Source organism: Dipodomys merriami, unplaced genomic scaffold, assembly GCF_024711535.1.
Source record: "Dipodomys merriami isolate MVZ:Mamm:240054 unplaced genomic scaffold, mDipMer1.0.p SCAF_1, whole genome shotgun sequence".
Classification (NCBI taxonomy): domain Eukaryota; kingdom Metazoa; phylum Chordata; class Mammalia; order Rodentia; family Heteromyidae; genus Dipodomys; species Dipodomys merriami.
Window position 1 is genome coordinate 17,021,733 of NW_027202270.1, and position 22,092 is coordinate 17,043,824.

The window sequence follows — 22,092 nt, forward strand, 5'->3', positions numbered from 1 at the left end:
GTGGTACTGAGGAATCGAACCCAGGGCTTCAGGCATGCAAGGCAAGCGCTCTACTACTGAACCACCTTCCCAGCCTCCCCCCCCCATTAATTTTTAACTAAAAAGTTACCTAAGCTATTTCATGGAGCAAAGGATTATCTTTGCAACAAATGATGTTGTATCACCTGAATGTTCATTTACAAATAAGGAAGTTGGAACCCCCATTATATACCCTAAATTAACTCGAAATGGATCAGAGAGCTAAATGTGAGGGCAAAAGTGATTAAAACGTCTATGAGAAAACAGAAGAAAAATATATGCTGTAGGCTGCGGATTAATATACATATATATGTATACACAAACACACACACACACACACACACATACACATACATATATATGAATATATATGTATGTGTATGTGTGTGTGTGTGTGTGTGTGTGTGTATATATTTCCTGACCTAGGCAAAGATTTGTTGGAGGAACCGGAGGTATGGTACCAGCTAGCAGCAAAAAAGCCAAGCAAGTACATGAGGCCCTGAGAAAAACAGAGAGGATGAAAAAAATATACAAACTAGGAGGAAACAGTTCTTTTTTTTTTTTTTTTTTTTTTTTGTCGGTCGTGGGGCTTGAACTCTGGGCCTGGGCGCTGTCCCTCAGCTCTTCAGCTCAAAGCGAGCGCTCTACCACTTGAGCTACAGCGCCACTTCCGGTTTTCTGGTGGTTTTATTGGAGATAGGAGTCTCACGGTCTCTCCTGCCCGGGCTGGCTTTGAACCGCGATCCTCAGATCTCAGCCTCCTGAGTAGCTAGGATTACAGGCGTGAGCCACCAGCGCCCGGCTTAGGAGGAAACAGTTCTAAGTACAAATAAAGGATATACATCCCAAACAAAGAACTTGCATAATTCAGTAATACAACAGATCAAATTCTTTAATTAGGTAACACATTTGAATAAATATTCTGCCAAAAATAAATACAATGGATGATAAACACATGAAAAAAATTAATGTCAGTCACTAAGGAAATCAAAATTAAAGGAGGATATTAATAGACTGGGGCTGTGGCTCAATAGTAAAGCACTTGCCGAGCATGTGAGGCCCTGATTTTAATCCCCAATACCCCCCCCACACACACACCATCACTACACATGACTGTACTCAACTAGATAAGCAATATTAAGTCTTGACCATGATGTGGAGAAACTAGAACTTTCCTAAGTTACTGGTAGAAATGTAAAATTGTTTTTGAAATGTAAAATGTAATTTTTTTTTTTGAAAAACAGTTCAGAAGTTTTTGTAAAAGTTTCATATTAGCTGGGTGCTGTTGGCTCATACCTGCAATCCTAGCTACTCAGGAGGCTGAGATCTGAGGATCATGGTTCAAAGCCAGCCCAGGCAGGAAAGGCCATGAGACTCTTATCTCCAATAAACCGCTCAGAAAACCGGAAGTGGCGCTGTAGCTCAAGTGGTAGAGCGCTCGCCTTGAGCTGAAGAGCTGAGGGACAGCGCCCAGGCCCAGAGTTCAAGCCCCACGACCCACCAAAAAAAAAAAAAAGTTCCATATTATAATGACCTATTAATTCCATTACTACATTCCTACTGAAGAAATGTAAACATATGGCTATGCGAAGATTTACACAACACTGTTCATAGTGGCATTTTTTTTTGGGGGGGGGGGTCTGGTCGTGAGGCCTGTACTCTGGGCCTGGGCGCTGTCCCTCAGCTCTTCAGCTCAAGGCTAGCACTCTACCACTTGAGCCACAGTGCCACTTCCGGCTTTTTTCTTTTTGCTTATGTGGTGCTGAGGAATCGAACCCAGGGCCTCTGGCATGCAAGGCAAGCGCTCTACCACTGAGCCACCTTCCCAGCCCCATAGTGGCATTTTTCAATATAAATGAGTGATCCAGAGCATACTACCTAAATTGCCAAGGAGTCTGCCAACTTTGGCTCAAGGAAATTTTAAGGGAAAGGCAAACACCAGAGGTTAGTAGTGAAGTTTACTAGAAGAACTCTCTCTAGGATCCATCAACACACAATGGAAGACAGGAAGGTCTTCAATATTTAGGAGAGGAATGCTATTCAAACCTGATTCTCTACAAAAATCTCACAGCCCAACAAAACACAAGTTCTTGTCTTGCCTTCAACAAAGAAAGCAAGTGTTGTCCTCACCCAACTGAGAAACTGAAATCTGAATTAAAGCCCAGGGACTAAAGAGAAGCAAACAAGGGAGCAGTGTGGGGAGCTCAAAGGTTTCTCTGACCACTATTATTCAAGAAAGGAACATGTCAACTTTTAATTTTCTTGCTATATAGATGGCAACATCAGGTTTTAGTAAAGTCATTGTAGGGAATGTGGTAGAACTGGGACAAGAATTAATCAATGACTCAATCCTGCTCCTCCCGGGACCATTTGTTTAAAGGCAGGGCAGGAAATAAGCTACAACTGCACAAAGACTTGGGGGGGGGGGGGGGCGGGGAGAGTCACGTTTGGTGGCTCATATCCACAATCTTGGGAAACTCAAGATTAGGGAGATATCTGGGTTCTAGACCAGCCCAAACTAAAAGTTCATGAAACTCCTCCCCACATCTCAACCAACATAAAGTTGATTGTGCCACACAGGAAATGTAGACAGGAGTATTACGGTCCTGCCTAGCAAGGCCCTGGACAACTGCCAATACCAACAACAAAAAAAACCCAAACACAAATCCAGGCAGAAGGGCAGGGCCTCAAGTCCTAGTGTCCAAGAAATAGAACTACCCAATATGTCTGGGAGTAATGAGGATTTCACACTTACTTGGCAGATCCACAAGTCTACTCAACTTCAAATTTCTGTCCTTGAATTTATTCTTCCTGGTTTCTACCTCAGTCAAGCCATCATCATCTCTCACTTGCTGATTTCCCTGCTTGAACTCTTTACCCTCTTTATAATCTCTATTACAAATACTGTGGCCACAGTTCTCTATTTTTTATGTATAAATATATGTGTATATATATTTATTTATATGCTGGTACTAGGGTTTGAACTAAGTGTCAGGGTATTTTCTTAAATTTCTTTGCTCAAAGCTACTACTCTATCACTTGAACCATAACCACATCCAGCTCTCTGCTGGTTAACTGGAGTAAAAGTCTCATGTGCTTTTCTGTTCAGGCTGGCTTAGAATCTCAATCCTCTCAATCCTCCGATCTCAGCTTCCTAAGTAACTAGAATTACAGGAGTGAGTTACCTACCGCTCTCAGTACTCTTTTTGAAGCTTACCTTAAAGCCATCTGCTGCTTCTAAGCCTACATGATCTGACTCCTATCTCCCTGACAGGATCCCCACTTTAGGCAAGTTCCCACCTCTGGCCTTTGTGCCCTTTGAAACACTCTGAATCGCCACTTGAGGCTTAGTATTTAATTAGAGGCCCCACCCACATCATTCCCTATTATATCCTATTATATCATCTGGTTTTATTCCCTTTCATTCCTCTACTACCTAATTATTACATATTAGTACTTCCTTAAAGGAACAATGGAAAGATAAGCAAAGGACTAATTTTTTTTTTTTTTTGGGGGGGGGGTTGGTCGTGGGTCTTGAACTCTGGGCCTGGGTGCTGACTCTCAGCTCTTCAGCTCAAGACTTGTGCCCTACCACTTGAGCCACAGAGCCACTTCTGGCTTATGAGGTGCTGAGGAATTGAACCCAGGGCCTCATGCATCCAAGGCAAGCACTCTACCTCTGAGCCACCTTCCCAGCCCCAGGACTAATTTTTTATTTCTCAGTTTTTGCCAGTCCTGAGGCTTAAGCTTAGGGCCTGGGCACTGTCCCTGGGCTTCTTTTGCTCAAAGCTAGCACTCTACCACTTGAGCCACAGTGCCACTTCCAGCTTTTCTGTTTATGTAGTACTGAGGAACTGAACCCAGAGCTTCATACATGCTAAGCAAGCACTCTACTACTAAGCCACATTTCCAGTCCAGGACCAATTTTTAATACAAGCTTATAGGATTGGAAACATAGATGAGCTACTGTCCAAATATACTTTTTCTACAATTTTAATCACTGACTTATGTCAATAAATCACATAGTCAACAACTGTATTTATTTACTTATTTTATTTATTTTTTGCTAGTCCTGGGGCTTGAACTCAGGGCCTGGGTACTGTCCCTTAAGTTCTTTTGCTCAAGTTCTACCACTTAAGCCACAGCACCACTTCCAGCTTTTTCTATTTATGTAGTACTAAGGAATCAAACCCAGGGCTTTTTGCATGCTAGGTAAGCACTCTATCACTAAGCCACATTCCCAGCCAACGACTGTATTTATTATACTATAAAATGAAACCTACATTTTCTTTTTTTTTTTTTTTTGGGTCCGGTTGTGGGGCCTGAACTCTGGGCCTGGGCGCTGTCCCTCAGCTCTTCAGCTCAAGGCTAACGCTCTACCACTTGAGCCACAGTGCCACTTCCGGCTTTTTGCTTATGTGGTGCTGAGGAATCGAACCCAGGGCCTCATGCATGCAAGGCAAGCACTCTACCACTGGGCCACCTTCCCAGCCCCTTCTTTTTTTTTTTTTTTAATTTATTTATTTAGGTGGTACCAAGGAATTGAACCCAGAGCCTCATGCATGCTAGGCAAGCACTCTACCATTAAGTCACATTCCCAGCCCTGAAACCTACATTTTCTTATGCCTTTATTATTTCCTATCTTCTCTTCCAGAATGAACAAAAGGACCTTACAATGTATTGCCAGCTCTAGAAATATCATCAAGATAATTCAATGTTTGCTGAAAAAACAAATATATCTTTTCAACAGATGTGACCAGCCAAAGATGACCTTTCTCGTTTTTACTCTCAGACAGGTTTCACAACCTAGCAAAGAGTACTTCATATCTAGTCATCAAAATGTGCATGTGGAACCACATTACAGCATTTCCCATGGATACCAGCTGGGTTGTCCTGCAATTCAATTCAATTCTGACACCATACACCTGAAGACAGCTGATTCTACAGACCCTTGGATGAGATGATCCCCTTTTTTCAGATGTTAAAATTGAGTCTAGACTGTGTGCTTCTGACCTTATCAACTGTAAACACAATTTTTACGGCTCCCTCCGTGTGCGTGCGTGCGTGCGTGCGTGCATGCATGCGCGTGTGTGTGTGTGTGTGTGTGTGTATCCTTTTTTCTGTGTGCAGAGCCACATCTCTAGTCCTTTTTTTTTTTCCACTGGTTATTTGAGATAGTGGCCGTTCAGGCATGCTTAGGCCTGGACCTTGATCTGTTTTCCCCTTCTCAAGTTGCTTAGATGTCAGGCACACACTGCTGTGCCCAGCTGCCCAGCTGGAATCTTATGGCCTCTTCTGCCTGGGGCTGGCCTGGAACCTCAATCTTCCCCATTAGTCTCCCAAGTAACTAGTTTTAGAGTTATGATCCATGGGTACCCAGCCTATCCTGTTTTGATTAATCTACTAGACCATCTCTAAGACACTAAAGAAAGTTAACTTACATTTAACCATTTATTACAAAGGACAGAGATGAACAGCCAGACGATAGAGACACACAGGTCAAGGTGAGTAGGAAGGTTCTTAGAGCTTTCATTTCTCTCTAGGCCAACCTCCACACACATATGCACATGTTCCATGTTCACCAATCTGGAAGCCCTTCAAATTTTGTTCCATTGGATTTTCTTTTTTTGTTTTGGTGTCATTACTGGGCTTTAACTCTCAGGGCATGGGCACTGTCCCTGAGCTTTCTTTGCTCAAGGCCACACCTCTACTTCCAGCTTTTTGGTAGTTAATTGGAGGTATAGCGTTTCCTGCCTAGACTGGCTTTGAACCTGGATCCTCAGATCTTAGCGTCCTGAGTAGGGACATTGGTGTGAGCTACCAGCACCCAGCCAGGAATAGACATTTTACAAGTATTCCAGGTGACTGTCACATGCATCAATAAGTAAAAACCCACATATTTCTTTGCTTGGCCTGAAAGGCTCAACGGTCTGTCCTCTATTTGCTCCCATGTTCATCTCTGCTATATAAACTGTGCTAGTATTGTAGCAGGTTGATTAAAATCTGCCTTTGCTGATGGGCCGACTTTTATCTGTGGGTCCTTACTTGGGCCCACAAATTAACTAAAAGCAGGATAAAAACTAGGCATCCCAGCCTCCACCTTGTATCTTTTGACCTGAGTCATTCCCTTCAACAGTCAGTATACAGCCATCTTGGTAGACCAGACCACCTTCCAGGTGTCAATGACTCTTACTGTAACAAGGTCTACCTAACCAATCCCACAGACACTGAGATGCCAGATCGCCTGTAACTGCTACCTGCCACCAATACCCCTGTAACTGGGACTGTTTATGCTTGTCTCTCACCTCCTGCCCCCAATTCCTCCTGCTATTTAAACCTAAGGCAGTGTCTGCTGGGGAAAGACTGACTGGCTGAAGTGTTTTCTTCCTGTGTCTGCCCTAAGTCTCACAATAAAACTCCTTTCTCTACATTGCTATTATCACTGACTAAAACAAAAAGATGCAATTTTGTATACATCAACAAAATGGTCTGAAATATCTACTTGTACGGATGGCCAGGGCAGTCCCTAGCCCCTGAAGAGCTGTTACAGCAGCATTTCCACTGAAGCTCTTGGCTGAGACTTTCCCCTCTGAAGCACCTAGTCCCAAGAATCTGAACATGCACAGAATTCAGAAATTGCTTAGTTAGCCTGCCCAATATCTGTGGATTACTTTTCCCTCAAGTTTCATCAAGTGAGCATGAACAATTAAGTGACCTATGTCAAAAAATCCCCTGCTGTTGTTTCAAACCATCACATCTCTAGGGGCCAGGCCCAGATCAACTTGGACAAGTATCTATTTCTACAGAAAGCAATTATTCATTAGCCACTGATTAAATTGCTCTCCTAGATGATAGAAGGGTATGTGGAACTAGGGATTTGTAGTTTCCTTTTCCTCTTCCAAGTGTTTTCCTCAAGTACCAACAGAACTCAGGACATCAGAAATGGTTTAGAGGGCTGGATGTGATGGTACATGCCTGTAATACCAGCTAGGCAGGAGGCAGAAGTAGAAGGATCTGGTCTGAGGCCAGCCCCAGACACTAGCTGAAAAACAAACTAAGTGAAAAGGGTAGAAGTGTGGCTCACAGGGTAATGTGCTTGTCTAGCACTTTGGCAGAGAGTTCAAATCCCAGAACACGCACGCACGCACGCACGCACGCACGCACGCAAAGTGGTTTAGAGTCTACAATCCACAAGATCTCTGATGAAGTAACTCTTAACAGTTATATGAAAAGATGTAAGTGACTTACCTGGTACCAAATAGAAGAGTAGTATAGGAATCATACCCACTTTCTCTTAGGAGATAAATCCCAAGCTGTATCTCCCTAAAGAAAGAAGGTCAATTTACTTCTTAAAGCCATATTAAAAAAAGGAAAACTTTGCTTTAGTCAAACTAAAAGTCAGTATCACAGTAAAAAGAGAAGTCACAAGTAGCTTTGACAGAGCACAGGTCATTAATGTAAAACCAAGTGAGAAAAACTGAGGAAAAGACATAGTTTACAGAAGGCAGAACTAAGGCAGTTAAATCTACAAACTGCTGACAAGTAAAAGCAGTTGAAGGCTTTATAGAACCAAGTGACCAGCTCCTCTGAAGCTTTGGTCTTCATCAGCTTCTCAAAGGAACTAGAAAGAAACACACAGAGCCAGGCGCTGGTGGCTCACGCCTGTAACCCTTGCTACTCAAGAGACTAAGATCTGAGGATCCCAGTTCAAAGCCAGCTTGGGCAGGAAACTCCGTGAGACCCTTATCTCCAATAAACCACTAGAAAACTGGAAGTGGCACGGTGGCTCAAATGGTAGAGCACTAGCCTTGAGCTGAAGAGCTGAGGGACAGTGCCCAGGCCCAGAGTTCAAGACCCATGACGGAAAAGAAAGAAAGAGAGAGAGAGAGAGAGAGAGAGAGAGAGAGAGAGAGAGAGAGAGAGAGAGAGAGAGAGAGAGAGAGAGAGAGAGAGAGAGAGAGAGAGAAAGAGAGAAAGAGAGAAAGAGAGAAAGAGAGAAAGAGAGAGAGGGCTGGGAAGGTGGCTTAGCGGTAGAGCGCTTGCCTTGCATGCATGAGGCCCTGGGTTCGATTCCTCAGCACCACATAATCAAAAAAGAAAAAAACCGGAAGTGGCGCTGTGGCTCAAGTGGTAGAGTGCTAGCCTTGAGCTGAAGAGCTGAGGGACAGTGTCCAGGCCCAGAGTTCAGGCCCCACAAACGGACCAAAAAAAAAAAAAAAAAAAAGAGAAAAAGAGAAAGAGAGAATGCACAAGCGAGCGAGCAAGCAAAGCAAGCACACACATGGAAACTCTCAGAGGTTCTGCTAGGCCAAAATTATTTTCATAACAGAATGAAGATTATCATTTGCATTTTTTGGTTACTGTGCTGACCTTTCCCTTTGTGGCATGACAAAAGCCAGGTGAAGAAAACTGCTGGCCGGGCGCTGGTGGCTCATGCCTGTAATCCTAGTTACTCAGGAGGCTGAGATCTGAGGATCGCGGTTCAAAGCCAGCCCAGGCAGGAGAGACCGTGAGACTCCTGTCTCCAATAAACCACCAGAAAACCGGAAGTGGCGCTGTAGCTCAAGTGGTAGAGTGCTCGCCTTGAGCTGAAGAGCTGAGGGACAGCACCCAGGCCCAGAGATCAAGCCCCATGGCTGACCAAAAAATATAAATAAATAAATAAAAATAAATAAAATTATAAAAGAAAACTGCTGTACTTTAGCATGCATCAGGACAATAGCAACCTAAGCTCTTCACTGTGGCATACTTATTTGGCACACAGGGGAAAAAATACCAGCCTCACTTTATGTCACAGACTAAATAGTAAGCCTCAGCTGGTGAGTATGCTTTTTTTTTTTTTTAAACTATTCTGCATGGCAAATGAGAAGTAGGAGCTGAGGATGGAGGGCCTTTGTCTAGCATGTGTGAGACCTTGACTTTGATGGGGGACAGGGGAACAATACATATTAAGCTGCATACAATGACCATCTCTGAATACTTGTGATTATTTGAACTGCCACATTTTTCTGTGGAACACCATGTTTAACTGAGAGAATGGATGAATTAAACGACAGTGTTCTCACTTTGTGATTTGGCAGACATGTTCTGGAAAATGAAAATAAGCAAGCCTGTCGCTTCGAGGAAAGCAGCTGACAGTATGTACTTGTTGCCAATTATAAAACTGGGCTCGCAAAATAAAGTCTGAACTTTGGCAAAATTCAATTTGCCACTAGCAGCCTAACTACTTCCGAATATTTGACTGTTTTGCTGAGGTAATATGGTGATAATATAAATATGATTGTTTTTCAAGATGAGGTCTTACTTTGTAGCCTAAGGCTAGCCTCAAACTACTTCCTGCCTCAACCTACCAAGTGCTACAATCATAAGTATGCACCACTAAGCCCAGCTTCAAATGCAAATTTTTTATAACAGTATACTAAAATATAGGAACATGTGGAAGATCTGCATAACTCAATCAACTAGAATTATACAACTACCTGTCAAATGATGCTACAGCATGTCCAGTATGTTACATGCCATACACAAGGCTCTAAAATCCAGCCAAAATGACAGACCAATGAATTCCAATTTGATAAAACATGAAAAATATTCATTGATATTTCAAATTTCACATTCCAGCTCATATAAGTATAAAACCAACCTCTGTTTTATAAGAGAACAAATCTGCTACTAAAATACTCCTTTTCCAAATATGTGAGGCTGGATTTTCTTCATAATTTAAACCAAAAAATATATTGCAATGGGTTGAATACAGAAATAAATATGAAAATCCAGTTATCTTCTATTAATCTTCCATTCTTCTCAATAATCTTCTTGAAACAATAGCATTTTTTTTTCTTTTTTTTCTTTTTTTGCCAGTCATGGGGTTGAACTCTAGGCCTGAGCACTGTCCCTCAGCTCTTCAGCTCAAGGTGAGCGCTCTACCACTTGAGCTACAACACCACTTCCGGTTTTCTGGTGGTTTATTGGAGATAAGAGTCTCACAGACTTTCCTACCCGGGCTGGCTTTAAACCACGATCCTCAGATCTCAGCCTCCTGAATAGTTACGATTACAGGTGTCAGCCACCAGTGCCAGCTAACAATAGCATTTTCTTTCTTTTGTTTTGTGCCAGTTGTGGAGCTTGAACTCAGGAACTGGGCATTCAAGGCTAGTGCTCGACAACTTGAGTCATAGCTCCATTTAGGGCTTTCTGGTGGTTAATTGGAGATGAGTTCTGGAGTTTCCTTCTTGGATTGGCTTTGAACTAAATTCTACTCAGATTTCAGCCTTCTAAATAGGCTAGGATTACAGGTGTGAAGCACTGGGGCCCAGCAGTATTTGCTATCTTAAAAACATAATTTACAGCCAGGAGCTGGTGGCTCATGCCTATAATCCTAGCTACTGAGGAGGCTGAGATCTGAGAATCGCGGTTCAAAGCCATCTGGGACAGAAAACTCTGTGAGACTCTTATCTCCAATAAACCACCAGAAAACCAGAAGTGGTGCTCAAGTGGTAGAGTGCTAGCCTTGAGCTGAAAAGTTCAGGGACAGCATCAGGGCACAGAGTTCAAGCCCATGACTGACAAAAATAATAATAATGATAATAATAATAATCTATGTTAATTTGGCAAACAATAGAGGATTTAGGTTTTTTTTCAAAATGAACATTTCGGTTTCTAATGTGGTAAAAAAAAAAAAAAATATATATATATATATATATATATGCCTCAACATAAGAGAGTCTGAAAAATAAACTGAAGTGAATGGCCAGGCGCTGGTGGCTCATGCCTGTAATCCTAGCTACTCAGGAGGCTGAGATCTGAGGATCTCGGATCAAAGCCAGCCGGGGCAGGAAAGTCTGTGAAACTCTTAGCTCCAATAAACCACCAGAAAACCAGAAGTGGCGCTGTGGCTCAAGTGGTAGAGCACTAGCCTTGATCTGAATAGCTGAGGGACAGTGCCCAGATCCAGAGTTCAAGCCCACGACTGACAAAAACAAAAACAAAAACAAAACAAAAATAAATAAATAAACTGAAGTGAATAAAGGGCTAAAGGCATGGTTCAAGTGGTAGAGAACTTGCCCAGCCAAAGGTAAGGCCTTGAACTCAAACATCAGTATTGGCCCACTCCATAAAAAGTCATTAGGCATGATGATTTATGCCTACAATGCCAGCACTTGGGAGGTAGAGATAGAAAGATCTCAAATTTGAGGCCAGCCTGAGCAAAATAACAATCCTGACTCCGAAAAATATAATAAATAAGAAGAAAAATCTCAAAGAGCTTTTGAAGTACATAATGGGAGGGAGTCTTGGGTCAAGTAGGTGTGAGAACAGCCTGTCCCAAGCAGTACGGCCTGTCCAGGACATCTATGAGAGCTCTGAAGGACAAGGTCCTTTGTATTTCAGGGCCCAAGAGAAAATACGCACTGTCAGTATTCGTTCCCAGCTCTGCCAGAAGAGAGGGTGAGAAGTTCAGGGTATTAAAGCAAAACCCTTTTCTCTGCCTTTCACTGGCTGACGAGGGCACCTAATCCCAGGCTAAAATCCAGGGAGACTAGGAGCAGACAACTCCAAGGTCACAGAAAAAATGTGGTGGGAATGCTAAATTCAACTCCAGCTTGTGAGTATCAAATAGACTCTGAAGCTAAGGCTTCATCTAGATACAGTTTTTCTACCAGTGAGAACCATTCAAATATCCATTTTTTAAATTCTCTCATGCATTCTCTGCCCACTTCCCTACCTGCTTTTCTCTGGCTGTCCTTCCAATGTGAGTGTTCCTCACTCTCCCTGGCACACAGTACATATACGACAGTAGCAGCTGCCATGAATCTTCTATCTCTTGACTTCAAATGTTCAAGTCCCTATCATTACCTAGGCCTCCATCTTGGGCACCAGGCTTCCTAGTCTTTCTACCTGAATGTGCCACAAGGACCTCAGCTCAGTGATTATCTTCTCCCTCAAAGCTGCCACTCGTTCTAATCATTGTTCTCAATCCATCACTCATGTGTTAGTCAGAAACCTAAATCATTCCACACCTCTCCTTGTCCTACTCTCTGTATCTACTGTGTCACAAGATTTTACATCTCGCTAAACCTTCTCCATTCTGACTGTGACAACCATAAGATCATAATCTATAGACTGCATCACTACAATAGTTTTCTCAGTGGATCCCTGGATCAGTTCTAAACCCCTTCCCAATCAACCCACACACTGGCACTAACTACTGTAACCTCAGACAGAAATCTGCTAATTGTCTCGTCATAGTTTTCCTTTAGCACACTCTTCACACTCATATACTCCCAAAAGAAAAGTTTAAAATCCATATATTCATTATATAAAGTTGACATCTTAAAAAAATGGTTTTGCAGTGTTCAGCATGGAACACAGCCACACATACAACTTATGCACAAGCTCTACCACCAAGTTATATCCCCAGGTTTAACAATTTCTCAATACAAGTTAACAAGAAGTTTACTTTTTGCTTAAGAGGTAGAAAATACTAAAACTTCTTAACAAGAAATGTTAGGAAAACTCTTTGCCAGCTCAGTGGCGTGCCAACCTGGCCTGGTCCCAGCAGGTCTACTGAATAAACCTACGCCTTACCTGAGAAAAAAAAAAAAAAAAAGAAAAGAAATGTTAGGAATAAACTGTAATTAGAATAAACATTTCAGCTGAGCGCCAGTGGCTCAAGCCTGTAATCCTAACTACTCAGGAGGCTGAGATCTTAGGATCAGGGATCAAAGCTAGCCTAGTCTCCATGAGATTCTTATCTCCAATAAACCACCAGAAAACCAGAAGTGGCACTATGGCTCAAGTGGTAGGGTGGTTGCCTTGAGCTGAAGAGCTCAGGGACAGAGTTAAAGAGCTCAGGGACAGAGTTCAAGCCCTACAACCTACCAAAAAAAAAAAAAAAAAGGAATAAACATTTCATCACTTGATTTGGTAAAAATAGGTTTCTATTGTCTTAAATAGGCTAAACCTAAACTAAGTCATCCAACACAGCTTTTTAAATCCACACCCATAAAACATTTACTTAAGGGGCTGGGAAGGTGGCTCAGTGGTAAAGCGCTTGCCTTACATGCTTGAGGCCCTGGGTTTGATTCCTCAGCACCCATAAGCAAAAAAAAAAAAAAAAGCCGGAAGTGGCGCTGTGGCTCAAGTGGTAGAGCGCTAGCCTTGAGCTGAAGAGCTGAGGGACAGCACCCAGGCTTAGAGTTCAGGCCCACGACCGGACCCAAAATAAAAAAAACAAAACATTTACTTAACTGTTATATTCTTCTGAATTCAGAACATTCCAAAGAGAAACAAGCTCCCCTGGAACAGCTCTATTAAGAAAGGACAAAAAGCTGTCTGGGTTTGGAAGCTAACTTATTCACTAAAGAGGGCTTTCCTGTAACCATTATCCCCAAAATAGTCCTAGTTTGGCATGCGAGGTAGGATATATATGTAAAGGATAAAATTTGGGATATATGAAAGATATGTCTCCTTTCCCTTTCAGAGCAGTTTTAGAAGAGCTCATTTAGAAGCTACAAGTCTAGAAATTTAAAGCAATGCAGGCAGGTGTATTAGTGTTAAATCTTAGGTCCTAAGGGGCTCAACTTGAAAAAGAAAAAAAAAGAAAAATCACTACTCCAAGGGTTAGCACCTAAGGCTCTTTGTGATCTAACCCCTATTAATTTCTCTCATTTGTCTCAGAACACACCCAGCTCAGGTCTGTTCTAAATGTTTCTTTTTTCAGGCCTTATGTTATCTTTTCAAAAGACACTCTTAATTCCCAGAAACAATTGGCAACCTTGTAAATCTACCTTTTGTCTACTCAATAAGTGTACCCTAGCTTTTAGGCAGTGTCCTTTCAAGAAAAAAGCACAAGGAAGATGGAATGAAACTGTCTAAGAATCCTCCAGATTATTGTTGACAAACTGATTCAACAGGTACTGGAATTGAAACGCAGAATTGAAACATCTGAGATGATTCCATAAACCCCGGGGGAAACGAAGATACTTTCCAAGCCAGTCTGCTTTAAGCTTCTGTGTCACAGCATATACCCCATAGTATGGTAAATGGGTTAAAATGGATTAAAAATCTCCCCTAACCTGGGATCTGGTGGCTCACGCCTGTAATCCTAGCTACTCAGGAGGCTGAGATCTGAGGATTGCAAGTGCGAAGCCAGCCCGGCAGGAAAGTCCGTGAGCCTTTTATCTCCAGTCAACCAGAAGAGGTGCCGTGGCTCAAGTAGTAGAGTGTTACCCTGGAGTGAAAAGCTAAGGGACAGCACCCAGGCCCTGAGTTCAAACCCCAGTACCCGTACAAAAAATAAAAACTTCTCTACCCACCATAAAAGTGTAATTTAGACAAACAGTATAATTCAGTGAAAGCAGAGTGGGGCGTGTAAAAGTAGGTATCCAACCCGGCCTTGATGCCCCAGAAGAGCCTGGTCTCCCACTCCGGTGAGAATTTAAACCGCAGCGCGGCGGGAAAGAGGAAGCACGGGAGCCAGGGCGAAGCGGATGCTGCGGGGGTCGGGCACCACAGCTGGGGCCATCAAAGTCCACCCCGGGCGTGGCGGCCGAGCCGGGCTCGCAGAGAGAGGCCGCTGCACCTCTGCCCACGAGAGGAGGGAGAGGTGGCGAGCCGGAAGCGGGGCCGGGGTGGGAGCGGCAGGAGGGCTGGGGTCCGGCGCGAAGGGAGCTGAGGCGGAGGGAAGGGCCGGAGGACAGTCCACCCACATCTACACTCACCTAGGGACCCAGCTTTACCCTGGCTCGACGCCGGTTCTGCGTTGCTCTCTCGCTGGGCCTGCTGGACAAGCGAGCGACCTCAGGCGCCCCTAGCAACCACGCACGGCCACGCGAGCCGCGCACTCAGCCGCCGACGCCGCCAGCCGCCTGCCACGCACTGCGCGCGCCCCCAGCGGACAGACCGAGGGCGGAGAAGGGGCGGACTGGGGTGAGAAGGAGGCGGCGCGAAAAATCCTAGGGCTTCTGGGACTTCGGGATGGGTAGATGTCCGAGTTGCGCATGCGCGGTGCCTCCGAGCGAACGGGACCTGGCGAGCGGAATTCTGGGAGTTGTAGTCCTAAAGTTAAGTACCCTGTCTTTAACAATTTTGGCCTCTCCTTTACTACTCTGATGTCACCTCATCGCTATGGACTTTTTTAGCCATGCCGCAACTCACTCTTCTGAAATCAAAGAACACATCCAGGTTCTGCGTTTGAGCCCAGTAAAGGGGAGATGGCCTGTTTCACTGTCTCCATCCACCTCACCTACCCCTAAATCCAGCCCACACAATGGGGACACTGCCTTGAAAGTGCACTTACGGCTCAAATGATACAGTGTCAGTTTTGAGGGAAAAAGCCAAACAAGAGCCATGAATTCAAGCTATGTTTTGGGGGCTTTTTGTTTGTTTGTTTTGGCTAGTTCTGGGGCTTGGACTCAGGGCCTGGGCACTGTCCCTGAGCCACTCTGTGCTCAAGGCTAGCACTCTACCACTTGAGCCACAGTGCCATTCCAGCTTGCTTTTTTTTTTCCTGTTTATGTGGTACTGAGGAATCGAACCCAGAGTTTCATGCATGCTAGGCAAGCACTCTACCACTAAGCCACATTCCCAGCCCCCCAGGCCCCATGTTTGTTTGGTTTTTAAATGTGTTTTAGGCCTCAAAAGTGTGAATTTAAGAAATACTATTTCCTCATACATTCATAGATCATATCGTGTCTCAGATGTCTCTGGACCTGAGGCATTTGGAGAGCTACAAAGAGCTGAGAACAAAAAGATCTTTCCCAAGCCATCAGCTATAGAAATGAAAAAGGAAGACCAACAATGAAAACAATCTGTACCAGAGCAAGAGTACCCAATAAATAATGGATCTAGGCAAGCATCACTGATGAAATGTTAAACTACTAAAGGATTAATTAGGGGAAATTTATCCTGGAAGAATCTGTCACCACCTGTAAAAGCTAATCAGCCTCAGATCATGAAACCAAAGAACAGTTAAACATGTACCCTGATGTAATGTGATTTGTTACACAATATTTATAAAGTACAGTGTATTTTGCTAAACAACAAAAAATTCCCTGAACATAATCAGTTGGCTCTAGCTTCCAGTTTACAGAAAATAAAGAGTAAAAAACTAATACTACAACAACAACAAAAATGAATCTGGAATTTGGGCCAATGTACAGTGAATAATCCCAACAAAAGAAGAGAGATGGTTTAGATTATGAGGTTTAAGAGATAGAGTCAAATGCACTCATTAGTGTACCTTGTTTGGATCCTGATTCAAACTAGAAAAAAAATTTTAAGACAATGAAGAAATCTGCCTGGAGAACTTAGTGAATATTTTTAAAAACCTGTACTGTTACTCATAAGGCAGAGGCAGAAGGATCTACAGTTTGCAGCTAGTCCGGTCAAAGTTAGGGAGACCCTATCTCAAAAACAAAATAAGAGCCGGGCACCTGTGGCTCATGCCTGTAATCCTAGCTACTCAGGAGGCTGAGATCTGAGGATCATGATTCAAAGCCAGCCCAGGCAAGGAAACCCCGTGAGACTCTTATCTCCAATAAGCCACTAGAAAACCGGAAGTGGCACTATGGCTCAGGCGGTAGAGTGCTCCCCTTGAGCTGAAGAGCTAAGGGATAGCACCCAAGCCTAGAGTTCAAGCCCCATGACCTCAAGCCCCACAACCAACCAAAAAAAAAAAGGGGGGGGGCGGAGAGAGAAATAGGGAGAAAAATGAGGGATGGGATAACAAGTTAGACAAGAAATGTACCATCTTATGTAACTGTAACCCTTCTGTACATCACTTTGACAGTAAAATTAAAATTTAAAAAATACAAATAAAAGGAGTGGAGGAGTGAGACGTGATGCATGCACTTGCCTAGCATGTCTGATGTTCCCTACTACTGGGAAAAGTATTTTTAATCTGAACCGGTATAGAGATACATCTGTAAGCTTAGCATTTAGGAGATTTAAACAACATAGGAAGGTCCAGGCCAGCCTAAACTACATAGTGAGAGTCTCTCTCAAAAAGGACAAAAACAGATGTTGAGTTTGTTCAAAGTACACTGTATGTATGACTGTATGGAAATATCAAAATGAAAACCTTTCATATTACAAATTTATCTTTAAAAAAGGAGTGAAAAGAGACAAATACATCAAGACTACTCAATGTGGAAGTAGAGTTGTAACTCAAGTGTTACACTAGCCTTAAGCTAAAAAGCTAAGGGAGAGCACAAGGCCCAGAGTTCAAGCTCTTGGACCAGCACAAACACACACACACACACACACACACACACACACACACACACACACACACACACACACAATTGAATGTACATATATGTCCAGTGACTCTGTAAGGAAAGGAACAGATGGGATGAAGAATGATGGAAGAAGTGACTCTGAGCAAGAAGCACCCTTGGATGCAGATTGTGATGCCCTTGTACAACCTTTTGAAGTTCAGGGCAAAAAAATAGACCATTACCAAACACTAAGCAGATGCCTTCTTTTTTTTTTTTTTACTTCCCCAAAGCCATGAGCCAAAATAAATTTTTCATGAAAAAAAAGAGAAACCTTTATTAGTATGAGTAAGAGATAATGAGGGGAATTTCATATTACGCAAATATAGAAGAATTAAAGAGTATATACATGAGATGTAGAGATTGGAGGATCATAATCCAGTGTTAGTCTATCCTCCATGAGGCTCTTATCTGAAAAATAATTTGCCAGTCCTCTGGTGACTCATGCCTGTAATCTATTTACTAAGAAGATCAAGATCTGAGGACTGTGAGTCAAAGCCAGCTTGAGTAGAAAAGTCCGTAAGATTCATCTCCAATTAACCAGTAAAAAGCCAGAAGTGGGGCTGTGGTTCAAGTAGTAGAGTACCAACATTGAGAAAAAAAACTGAGAGAATCTAGGCCCTGAGTTCAAGCCCCTACTGACACAAAAATAAACAAATAGAAAAAGCACAGAAAGTGAGGTTGGGAATATAGCTCAAGTGGCTGAACACTTGCTTAGCAAGCCTAGAGCCCTGAGTTTAATGCCCCTTCCCTGAATAAAGTTATCTGATAGATTGTATCAAAATTCTACCTAGCTGGTTGCCTATGCGCTAGCCTGTAATCATAGCTACTCAGGAGGCTGAGATCTGAGGATCATGGTTCAAAGCCAGCCCGGGCAGAAGAGTCCCATGAGACTCTCATCTCCAATTAACCACTCAAAAACCAGAAATGGAGCTGTCTCTCCAAGTGGTAGAATGCTAGCCTTGAGCAAAAGAGTTCAGTGACAGTGCCCAGGCCCTGAGTTCAAGCCCCATAACTGACCAAAAAAAAAAAAAAAAAACTACCCATTCTAAATAATGGGATTTTAAAAGAAATATACTCAGGAAGCTAAGGTAAGAAGAGTACTTGAACCCAAGATTTCCAGGCCAGTCTGAGCAATATAGCTAAAAGGAAAGGAAAAGGAAGGAAACTACTATTGTTCTTGTCACTTATAGTGAGCTGAGTGGTATACTCATATATTCATATCCTAATTCTAGTAACTCTACCACTTTGTGTGGTAAAAGTGATTATAACCTATGGCAAAAGATGTGATTGAGGATTTTGACAGTTTGTCCTGAATTATCTGGAGGACCTTAAGTCCAATGACAAGTATCCTTATGAGGATGAGGGAAATCTGACATATAGAAGACAAGAAGAGGTAATGTGACCTTGGAGGTAAAGATTGGAGTGATATGGACACAAGCTAAGGAACATGTGCCTGTATGTGCACACACCCATGCATGAGTGCTGGTTCTGGGGCTTGAACTCAAGGCTTGGGTGCTATCCCTGAGCTTTTTCACTCAAGGCTGATACTCTACTACTTGAACTACACCTCTACTTCCAGCATCTTGCTGGTTAATTGGAAATAAGAGTCTCATGGACTTTCCTACCCAGGTTGGCTTCAAACTATAATCATCTCAGCCTCCAATGTAGGATTACAGATGTTAGCCACTGGCACCCAGCCTTGAAGGAATATCTTTTTTTTTTGGGGGGGGGGGGTCCGGACGTGGGGCCTGAACTCTGGGCCTGGGCGCTGTTCCTCAGCTCTTCCGCTCAAGGCTAGCGCTCTACCACTTGAGCCACAGCACCACTTCCGGCTTTTTTTCTTTTTGCTTATGTGGTTCTGGGGAATCGAACCCAGGGCCTCATGCATGCAAGGCAAGCGCTCTACCACTGAGCCACCTTCCCAACCCCTTGAAGGAATATCTTGAACTACTAGAAGCTAGAAAAGTTGAGGACTGGATTCTGCTATAGAACCTGAAGGAATTAGACTCTGATCCTAGCCTAAGGTCATATGATCAGAGAGCTGTGAAGGAATAAATTCTGGTTGTATTAAACAACCAATTTGTGTTTGTGTTAATTCCTTATAGTAGCTAGAGGAAACTAAAGTATTTTGACTTTTTTTCCCCCTTGTCAGTCATAGGGCTTGAACTCTGGGCCTGGGCATTGTCCCTGAGCTCTTCGGCTTAAGGTGAGAGCTCTACCACTTGAGCCACAGTGCCACTTCTGGTGTTCTGGTGGTTAATTGGAGATAAGAGTCCCACAGATTTTCCTGCCTGGGCTGGCTTTGAACTGTGATCCTCAAGATCTCAGCCTCCTGAGTAGCTAGGATTACAGGTGTGAGTCACTGGTGCCCAGCAATATTTTGACATTTTGATTATGTAGAATATTCCATTTTTTAAAGAACTGTAGAGGGCTGGGCAGGTGGCTTAGTTGTAGAGTAGTGCTTTCCTAAGCATGCATGAAGCCCTGGGTTCAATTCCTCCGTACCACATAAACAGAAAAAAACAGAAGTGGCACTGTGACTCAAGTGGTAGAGTGCTAACCTTGAGCAAAAGAAGCTCAGAGACAATGCCCAGGCCTTGAGTTCAAGCCCCAGGACTGGCAAAAAAAATTATAAAAGTATGTAGGGTTGTAATGGCACAAAGCCCAGGAAATCTAAGTAATAAAATACAGTAACATTAAAGTCCAGGAGTCCATGTATTAATATATTAATAAATGAAGAAAATGAGTAAATGCTTCTATAGAAGAATTCCAAGTGAGGTAGCCTGTCTGAAAGGAGAAGAAATATAACTCTTCATTCCTTAAGTTATGGCTGTGTCTAAAGCAAGGATGCAAGGAGCAATTTATAGTGGAGAAACTGACAAACAATTCAGCCTGTTATATAACAGGCTGTCAACATAACATCATGAATCATATTGATAGTATGTACCCTGAATATGACCAAAATGACACATTGTTTGGCATGGTAGTGTACACTGGTAGTCCCAGCTACTTGGGTGTTTGAGGTCAGAGGATGAACTTTGGGCTTAAAATTCTTACTTTGATAATTTTCATACCCAAACCCTAGACTAATCATGAGAAAATCAAATTAAGGTTGATTGTAGAATTCAGGCAGGAGGTATACGGGTATCTTGAGTTTGGGTGATTACTGTAGTCATCAAAAAACAAAACTTTGAGATACTTTTTAAGCCAAGATGAGCTTAAGAAGGCAAGTAAAAACAATGTGTAATGTGACAAACCTGTGATGTGATACTTTATCTTGTCAACCTAACTGGATAAAGAAACTCTAAGGGTGCAGGTGGGGGTGAGGGGACCTATAATCCTAAACAGATGTTTGGAAGCCAGCTCAGCAGGAAAGTCAATGAGAATCTTATCTTCAACTAACCAGCAAAAAGCCAGAAGTGGTGCTGTGTTTTGTTTCGTTTTGTTATGTTGGCAGTTGTGGGAATTGAACTCTAGGCTTGGGTGCAGTCCCTGACCTCTTCAGCTCAAGGCAAGCACCCTACCACAGTGACGACTTTGAGCTGTGGTTTAAGTGATAGGACTTTAGCTTTGAGCAGAAAAGAGTTCAGAGACAAAGCCTGTGCTCTGAATTCAAGCCCAGGACTAACACCCCTCCCCCACCAAAAAAAAGGAAGAAAAAAAAAGAAACCAGAGGCGATAAGTACACCTCTGGCTGTGTCTGTGTGGGTGTTCACAGTGATAGTACTCAATCAACAGATGAATCTCTTGATTGTTGAAAGGTAGTAGAAAGTAGGAGGTTGGGGCTTAGTTGGAGGCAGTAGGACAGTGAGTGTATCTTCCTTTGACCACTTCTTGTATTTTTTTTTTTTGTTGTTTGGTCATGGGGCTGGAACTCAGGGCCTGGGTGCTATTCCTGATCTTTTTTGCTGAAGACTAGAGCTCTACCACTTTGAGTCATAGCTCTACAGTGGCTCATGCTTGTAATCCTAGCTATTCAGGAGGCTGAGATCTGAAATCATGGTCCAAAGCCAGCCAGGGCACGAAAGTCTGTGAGACTCATCTCCAGTTAACCACCAGAAAACTGGAAGTGGGGTTATGGCTCTAAGTGGTAAATCACTAGCCTTGAGCGAAACAGCTCAGAGACAGCACTCAAGCCCTGAGTTCAAGCCCCATAACCAACCAAAAAATAAAAATAAAAGCCCACTCTGGCTTTGAACTTTGATCCTCAGATCTCAAGCCTCCTGAGTAGCTAGGATTACAAGTGTGAGCCACCAGGGCTTGGCCTGTATTACTGTTTTGTCAGCTTCCTGGCACTCTACATGTGAATTGCTCTGTTACATCTTCCCTGCTTTGAGAGACTCTAAACCCTCTGAAATCATGAACCAAAATAAATCTTTACTCCTTAAAGTAGCTCTTATTGGGCATTTGGTCACAGCATCACAAAAGCCTAATATAGATATCACATACATTTTTTTAAAGCATCAGATTTAAAACTAGGAAAATCTCAATAAGCTACAGGAATTAATAATAATAATCAGTACCTCACCTATTGAAGTAATGTTTCCAAGAATCCTGTGATAGGAAAAATCCGTGAAGTAGCAACATTAGACAGTCGTCCCTCTCTATATTGTGGTTCACTTACTGCTACTTCACAGATTTTCACCTATCTCAGGGGTCTCTGGAATGTAACTCCAGGATAGATGTGTTTCAACAAGTACTACAAAAGCCCACAGCCAGCCTCATTTTCTTGTCTTTTTTTTCCTTTTTCTTTTTTTTATTATTAAATTTTTTTATTGTGAAAATACTGTACAGA

At 42.9% G+C, this 22,092-nt stretch overlaps 1 protein-coding gene across 3 annotated transcripts in view; it reads right to left on the bottom strand.

Annotated features, from left to right (window-relative positions):
* Window positions 1-14,879, bottom strand: part of Ttll4 (tubulin tyrosine ligase like 4) — a 42,340-nt gene extending 27,461 nt beyond the window's left edge. The window contains exons 1-2 of one of the 3 annotated variants that reach the window (XM_070016971.1): window positions 14,739-14,878; window positions 7,267-7,341 (exon numbers count right to left, since the gene is read on the bottom strand). The gene's annotated coding sequence lies outside the window, so the exon portion shown is untranslated. Of the gene's footprint in view, window positions 1-7,266; window positions 7,342-14,738 lie in introns of all 3 variants that reach the window. The other 2 variants (XM_070016976.1, XM_070016972.1) reach the window with 2 other exon arrangements.
* Between the last annotated feature and the right edge of the window lie 7,213 nt (window positions 14,880-22,092).